We start from the raw sequence: 8672 nt of genomic DNA, 5'->3' as shown, positions 1-8672 counted from the left end.
TTTTAGAAGCCATGATATACTGTATAAACAATAATTTTACAGTGAGAGAGGGCAGAGTCTCAGCGGCAAAAACTGGGACTTAACTGTTCATTTTTTTTTTTTTTCTAGCATCAGGGAAGCGGCGAGAGTAGCTCCGCCCCCCCCAACGCATCAGCAGTAGGCGCCGGGCCCCTGCGAGCCGACGGTCCGCCACTGCACAGGGAGCCAGGCGGAGAGAGGGCAGTTAAGCGCAGTGCCTGCGCGGAAGGATGCAGCTCGGGTGACTTCGTTGTGTGAAACGAAGTTCGTTGTAGGAAGCAAGACATGAAGTTCGTTGTGCGCAGCGTTCGCTGTGCGAGGCGTTCGTTATGCGAGGCACCACTGTACTTTACAGGCCCTTTTGAAAGCTAAATATAAATATAATGAGATTTCCTCACAATTTGCTAGGAAAAATTTGTTTTCTCAGCAGGCTCTGTATTATGGAAACTCAAATAAAGCGGGAAGATTATTAGTTAATTATCTTTAAAGTTAAAAAAGAAAAGTAAAGATTGGGCCATTAAAGATGAGAAGGATACAACTCATACTCAAATTGGAAATATATTAAAACAATTTTTGGAATATTACAAGACTTTATATTCTTCTGAGCTTTATTCAAATAAAGAACTTGAGGGTTTATAATTTTTTAAGTTAATTCATGGGCCAAAAATTCTCGAGCATATAAAAGGAAATCTTGAAGCACCTATATCACTTAAGGAACTCCAGGCAGCATTGAAATCCCTCAGAGTTGGATCTGCTCCGGGTAGTGATGGATTTACAGTGGAGTTTTTCAAATCATTCCAAATTATACTATTACCTCATCTTCTAAATTTATATCAGTCACCATTGTTTTGCCGAAGCCAAATAAAGATCCCCTTTTGGTTTCGAACTACAGGCCTATTTCTTTAATTAATGTGGATGGAAAAGTCCTGGCTAAGCTATTGGCTCTAAGATTAGCCAAGGCTATCCCTTATATGATCAGTATGCACCAAACTGGTTTCGTTGTTCAAAGACATTCTTCAAATAATACTAGATTGGCATTTCATATGCTAAGTTTATAAAAAAACAATGAATGATCTTGCTTTTTCTGTCTCTTTGGATGCAGAGAAGGCCTGTGATCGTGTGGAATGGACTTTCATGTATCAAGCGATGGATTGGTTTGATATAGGCTCCGGATTTATTCAAATAATTCAAACCTTGTATAGTTCCCCCTCAGCCAGGCTATATATTAATAATACATTTTCTGAACGGTTTTGTCTGAAAAGGGCAGTTAGACAAGGATGTCCCTTATCTCCTTTGCTTTTTGATATTGTTCTGGAACCCTTGTTGTTGGCTATACAGCAGGCAAAGGAGATACAGGGGATTCCTTATGCAGGTCGGGAATATAAGATCTCTGCTTATGCAGATGATATCTTGCTTCATCTGAAAAATCCTGAATCTACCATTTTGCATTTACTGGAATTGATTGATAGATTTGGCAAATTTTCTGGATACATAATAAATTGGGGCAAATCGGAAGTTCTTCCGTTAAATGTACATTGTGCTAAGGACTATTTGATCCATTCCCATTCCTTTGGAAGGAAGAGGGTATAAAATATTTAGGCATCATGATTCAAAATACATTGGAAGACACAATGACAGTAAATGAAAAATCTTTATTGCTGAAAATCAAAGAAATGTGTGAGCATTGGAACCCATTACATCTCTCTTGGTGGGGGAGAGTCCAAATAAGTATGTTACAAGTTTGTGTCCTTTTATAAGAAACTGAATGGAATTCTCACTAAATTTATTTGGCTGAGTAAAACGGCTAGAATAGCTTTAGTATCTTTGCAAAAACCAATTGCCGCAGGTGGGGTAAATTTCCCAAATTTTTATAGATACCATCAAGCTTTCATACTGTGTCAGGGTATATAGTGGATCCTTCCTGAAGTCTTGGAGCATCTTCTGGACTGGCTGTACTTAGAATGGCAACTTATGTCCCCATTACGATTATGTCATATATTGAGTATCAAGTTACCCAGAATTTATAAGGACAATAGCATTCTTTTTACCTCCTGGAAAACCTTAAAATTTATTGATAATTTAACATCTATATCAGTACAACAATCCACGTGTCAATCCTTATGGTTGAACTCCAAGATTCAAATGGCACCTAAGCATGCCTATATTGTAGGCGCCGCTCAGCGTGGTTGTCAATCAACCACTAGGTGACATTTATAGAATTCCGCTTAGCGGTGCCTAGGCCTGCTTTGACATCACTAAGTGTTCTAGAGGTAGGCGCCTCTATATTAGTCACAATGAAACAATAGGTCTTGTGAACACAACTATCTACACATAATACTTACTAAACTAAACTAAACCTTGGGTTTATATACCGCACCATCTCCACGAATGCGGAGCTCGGCACGGTTTACAGGAAGAAAGATGAGAGAGGAACTACAGTGGAGAGATTAAAGAGTTAGGTGTAAAGGGGGAAGGTGAGAGGCCTAAGAGGGGGGAAGTGTTACAGTTTTGAGAATAGCCAGGTTTTTAGGTGTTTGCGGAAGAGTTGGAGGGAGCTTGAGGTTCGGAGAGGGGAGGTGAGGTTATTCCAGATCTCAGTGATTCTAAAGGGGAGGGATGACCCAAGTTTGCCTACATGGGAAATACCTTTTATGGAAGGGAAGGATAGTTAAAAAATTTGGGAGGATCTGGAGGAAGTAGGGGTTGGCGAGTTTCAGGATAGAGGGATAACGGCAGGAAGGATGCCATGTAGGATCTTGTAGGCCAGACACGCACATTTGAAGTGGATCCTGGGGATTACTGGGAGCCAATGGAGCTTAGACAGGAGTGGTGAGACGTGATCAAATTTGCTTTTCGCGAAAACAAGCTTAGCTGCGGCGTTCTGAATCCGCTGAAGTCTGTGGAGGCTTTTCTTGGTTAAGCTGAGGTAGATAGAATTGCAATAATCCAATCTGGAGAGGATGATGGATTGTACTAGGACTGCGAAGGGTTTTGGTGAAAATAGGGTCTGACTTTCCTTAGCATGTGAAGGCTGAAGAAGCATTTCTTCACCAGGGATTGGAGATGTTCGTTGAAGGATAGAGAAGAGTCTAAGGTGACACCCAGAACTTTGCTTGAGAACTCGAGCTGTAATGGGGGGCCGGTGGACAATGGGATGGAGGAAGGTAGATGGTCTAATTTTTGGCCGAGCCAAAGGAGTTTTGTTTTGGACTCGTTTAGTTTCATATGCATTGTGAATGCCCAGGATTGGAGGTTCTTTATGCATGAGGATATGTTCGTGGAGAGGTTAGTGAGGTTCGAGTCGGTCTCAAGGAGGACGAGGATGTCATCAGCGTAAGTGTAAAGAGTTTCAAGGGGGGATAGTTGGAGTAGTTTCAGGGAGGACATGTAAATGTTAAAGAGGATTGGGGAGAGGGGTGAGCCTTGTGGGACACCACAAGTCGGGGTCCAGGGGGAGGATGAGGTGCCGCTCATGTTAACCATGTAAGAACGGGAGTGCAAGAATTTGGAGAACCAATCAAGAACTATGGAGCTAATGCCTATCTCGGAGAGTTGGAAAATTAGAATGTCGTGGTGGACAACGTCAAAAGCTGCGGAGAGGTCGAATTGTAGAAGGACAGCAAACTTGTTACGAGAATATTTAATTATGGCTTCTTCAGGGGTCTAAATGAATACTGCAAATAAGATTTGCCTCTAAGAGAAATAATGTAGTTATGACATTGTGTTGTGTTTGTTATGAACAACATGCCTTTTAAGTTGATTTTTTTAATAGATGATGACATCATTTTACCACAGGTTTAAGAGTGCATGCTTGGTGTTTGCCGGCACCATTTTGATCAGTAGCAGAGCTGTTCGCAGTGTTAATGTTATTAAACAACTACATTCTTTTTCTTAAAGGTAAATCTTATTGCACTTATGTTTTCTTGCGGTATTAATTTAGACCCCTGAAGAAGCCAAAAGATTGGTGAAACGGGTCCCATCGGGCCATCGGCTAATATTAAAAGATAAGTTCTGATTTCTTGTTCCATGTTTCTTATATTGAGAGCCGGGAACATAAATGAAAATATTTTAGACAGGTGGGGGAGGGAAACTACGAGCTGACACCAGGAAATTCTTTTTCACAGAAAGGGTGGTTGATCGCTGGAATAGTCTTCCACTACATGTGATCGAGGCCAGCAGCGTGCCTGATTTTAAGGCCAGATGGGATCGTCACGTGGGATCTATTCACAGGGCAAAGGAAGAGGAGGGATCTATTCACAGGGCAATGGTAGGGGAGGGACATTAGGGTGGGCAGACTGGATGGGCCTTGGCCCTTATCTGCCGTCTATTTCTATGTTTCTATGTTTAGACAGGTGTTTCAGGTCAATGAAAGATACCTTGACCTCGACCATTGTTACACATCAGCGCAGGCGTCTGAGATCTTTTCCTCTCATAAAAAATTAAGTATTATGTGTAGATAGTTGTGTTCACAAGACCTATTGTTTCATTGTGATAAATAGCCAATGAGGTCTTTTCCATTGATTTTTCGTTAGTGAGTTTTACTGGGCCTAATTTACCAGTGCAGACGCTTAAGTCGATCGCACCTATTCTCTGCTAATTTACCGGTGTGGACGCTTAAGTTGATCGCACTTATTCTCTGCTCCGAACCACACCTACTTTTCAGACAGGCATCATGGAGCATCGGAGGGTGCCTCCACTTGAGCATCGCTAGGTGTCCTAAGAGTTTGGCGCTAAACTCTTAGGGGTCCTTTTACAAAGGCGCGCTAAGCGTTTTAGCGCATGTTTAGTGCACGCTAAAACAATGTGCATGCTATATGCTAATGCGTGCATAGGATAATATGCATTTAGCGCGTGGTTAGTGCACGCTAAAAACCATAGCGCATTTTGGTAAAGGAGGGGGTAAATTGCTCATTTTTATTTTTGATTGGCTGAAAAACAGCACGGTCATTTGTCATGCCAATTAATAAAAAAAAAGTTGCATGCGAATCCCAAAGTTAGGCATCGCCAGGATCCGTGAGTGCGCCTAATATTGGCATCATGTATAGCATCTGGCCCTATGTAAGTGCTTCCATATTAACTGTGTATTTATTGGAATGTCAACCCAGACCTGCAATAAAAAATAGTCCTACTTGATATAATATTTGGCTTTTGGTGTGTTATGCCCAAGACTTAATGAAAGGTCCTTTGTGCCCTTGTGACCCCTAGACAAGTCACTTAATCCCCCATTGCACCTGGTGCGATGGATAGAGTGTGAGCCCACCAGGACAGATAGGGAAAAATACTTGCTGAATGTGAGCTGCCTAGAAACTTACTGATAGTGAGGTTACAAATAAAATAAATAAAACTGGGGTTCCAGAATTTAACCTTTTATTTGGCACTGTTGCTCTCGTTCAACATCAAGTTATGTAAAGCAGTCGTTTCACCATCTGCCAATTAAAGGGTTAACTTCAAGGGAATGGGGATGGGACTTGATATACCACCTTTCTGTTGTTAACAATCAAAGCAATTTACATAGTATATACAGGTACTTTTTTTAAAAATAAATCTTTATTAATTTTCAATTCAAGAACAGTGCAATAAATATACATACAATTAACTTCATAAACAGCACTTACAATCAAGCAAAGAATATTACAAAATATTTCTCCTCCCTTAATTCAAGAACCTTAATACCTTAATTCAAGAACAGAAACAAAGTGCATTAAATTATACATACTTATAAAATCAGAAAACAGCACTTACATTTGATCAATGAATACTACAAAATATATTACCCCTCCCCCCCTCCCTGGATGTGCAAATCAAATAGAAAATAAAGGCATAATTCAACTAATCAGAATTAACAAAATTCATTGATGGACCCCATATTAATTTAAATAGCTTATTATGACAATACTTCTGAGTTCATTTGTTCATATTTATAACATAAACATAAAGATCCCCGCCAAAGGAAAAATGAAGTCTGTCACAATTTTTTCAGTTTTTAGTAATCATCTGCATGGCAATCCCAGTCATAATCAGGGCAGGATTAACCAAAAGGCCAAGTAGGCAGGTGCCTAGGGCCCGAAATGGTCAGAGGGGCCCGATGAAGGAGGGCATCAAAATTGTTTTTTCCAAACGGCAATGGGCCCCTCCAGCATCAATCGGCAATGCGCCCCCCCCCCCCCAAATCGACAGAAAGTAAGACAAGCAAGCAACATGGGTAAGAAAAGCCACAGGAACTGTAATTGTGCAAGCGGTACTGCTTGCCCAAAGCTTCCCTCTGACGTAGCTTCCTGTTTCCGCCTGGGCGCATGGTGGGGCGGGGCAGGGGGCCCAGTGTATTTGGGTGCCTAGGGGCCCTCGATGAATTAATCCTGCTCTGGTCATAATGAGTCTGATTTTTTGTCTTTCTAATGGAGGTTTAGTCATTAATAATGTCCAACAGATTACCATCTCATAGGATAACGGAATTGAAGATTCCAGTATCAAATTAATTTGTCCCCATATTGATTTCCAAAAGTTGAGTATCAAGGGGACAATAGAACAAATGATTCAGTGTCCCTATTTCAAGAAGACAGTGCCAGCATCTATTAGACTTTGAACTGTCCAACATTTGTAAACTGGAGTCCAAAAAACTCTATGAAACAGAAAAAAAACAAGTTTGTCTCATAGATGCTGACGCTGTACATCTCATCCTCCAAGTCCAAATCCGTGGGGCAATGACTTGTCCAGGGTCACAAGGAGCTGCATTGGGAATCAAACCCAGTTCCCCAGGTTTAGAGGTCACGGCTATTCCTCAACTTAGCTTTACCTACTCCCTGTGTAACCTTCACCATGTCCCACTTACCTAAGGCCTGACTGCAGGTTCTTTGGGGTTTCGATCCTGTCTTACCCTTATTTTGTACTGTGGAGGGGAAGGTGTTTTGCATGCGGTAACAGTTTAAAGAGGAGGTGAAGCTTAGTATCTAGCTGAAACATGAGAACAAGGAAAGCAAACTGTGCTTGCTTTAGTGTGTTTTCAGAATGCACATGAAACAGTCTCACTTAGGATCTATGAACTGCCATGGGGAAGTCTCGCTTCTCCAGGATTTTTCCAGTCTCTTACTTTTTATCCAATGTGATTAGAGTGTTCTGCTAGACAGTGCAACGTGGGAGGGATTGGAACATTGATTTGGGATCTGCCAGTTCCTTAACCTATAATCAATGTGTATTGTGAGACAATAGGGAATGAGTAATCATGCAATGTAGTGGTTTTTAAACTGTATTTTATCATCTAATCTTGGTCTTTCATGGAAACCATCTTATCTTAACAATATTATTATTATTACCCTTCCCTTATGTGTTCTCCCTACATGTTTCTTTAACTTTTATTTACATTGTAATTTCTTACCCATCCTTTCCCTCTGTTCCCAGTCTTGTAAAATTTTGTCAATAGTCTGTTTTAGTCTCATTTATTGTATTATCCCTTTTACATTGTAATTTTATCGAAATGTACATCGCTTAGAATTTAGATTAAGCGATTGATCAAATCCTCATTAAACTTGAAACTTGAAACTAAACCCGTTTACTGAACAGTGATAAGAACACATCCATTCCCACCATGGATACCGTCAGTAAGTTAGCTTCTTAACTCCTTGAAAGGTTTCATCTTAGAGAATGACACGGTGAAAAAATTGGTCCCCGTCACCGCCCCGTCCCCGTCTCACCATCCCCGTCACCGCCCCGTCCCCGTCTCACCAACCCCGTCACCGCCCCGTCCCCGTCTCACCATCCTCTTCACCGCCCCGTCACCGCCACTGCCACCCCATTCACCGCCCCGTCACCACCACTGCAATCCCATTCACTTTTCTTTATTTACGTATAAAGGAAACATTCTTTAAAACTTTAAAACTTAGTTAAATATTAGTTAATAACTATACAAAAACAAAACACGCAGAGAAAAAATTAATTAATAAAAATTCTCAAAACTGACACATTTTGATCACTAAATTTAAAATAGTTATTTTTCATACAGTTTTTCAATCACTAATCTTCCACCACCCCTGGGGCTAGCAATGCAAAAACAAACACGACATGTACTTTAAATGCTTACAATGTTAGCCTATATGGTAATTAGACGCGGCCGCTGTACCTAATCGCGGCAAAGATCTCCCTGCCGTGATTAGCATAGTGACCGCGGCTACGGCTGCAAGTCTCCCCTCCCCCCAGCGATCACGGCAGGAGGGCACCCAACACCTCCTGTAGACCCCCCCAACGGCCCTCCCGACAATCACAGCAGAAGGGTACCCAACCCCTCCTGCCGGTCCTCCCAATGGCCTCCCCTAAGATCGCCGGCAGGAGGGTACCCAACCCCTCCTGCTGGACCCCCCCCCAACGAACCCTCCCACCCCGGAACCCCCTTAGTCTTACTTTCCAAGTTGGACCGGACGGCTCCTCACACGTATGGCCAGAAGGCTTGCCTCCGTCCAAATGAGGCGTGCCCGCCCCTACCCTGCCCAACCCACAGGATCCTAGGGCCTGATTGGTCTAGGCACCTAAAGCCACTCCCGCTATAGGAGGGGCCTTAGGTGCTTGGGCCAATCAGGCCCTAGGATCCTGATTGGTCTAGGCACCTAAAGCCACTCCCGCTATAGGAGGGGCCTTAGGTGCTTGGGCCAATCAGGCCCTAGGAT

This window comes from Geotrypetes seraphini, chromosome 15 (assembly GCF_902459505.1).
Source record: "Geotrypetes seraphini chromosome 15, aGeoSer1.1, whole genome shotgun sequence".
Lineage (NCBI taxonomy): Eukaryota > Metazoa > Chordata > Amphibia > Gymnophiona > Dermophiidae > Geotrypetes > Geotrypetes seraphini.
Note: the sequence above shows the minus strand (reverse complement) of the source record.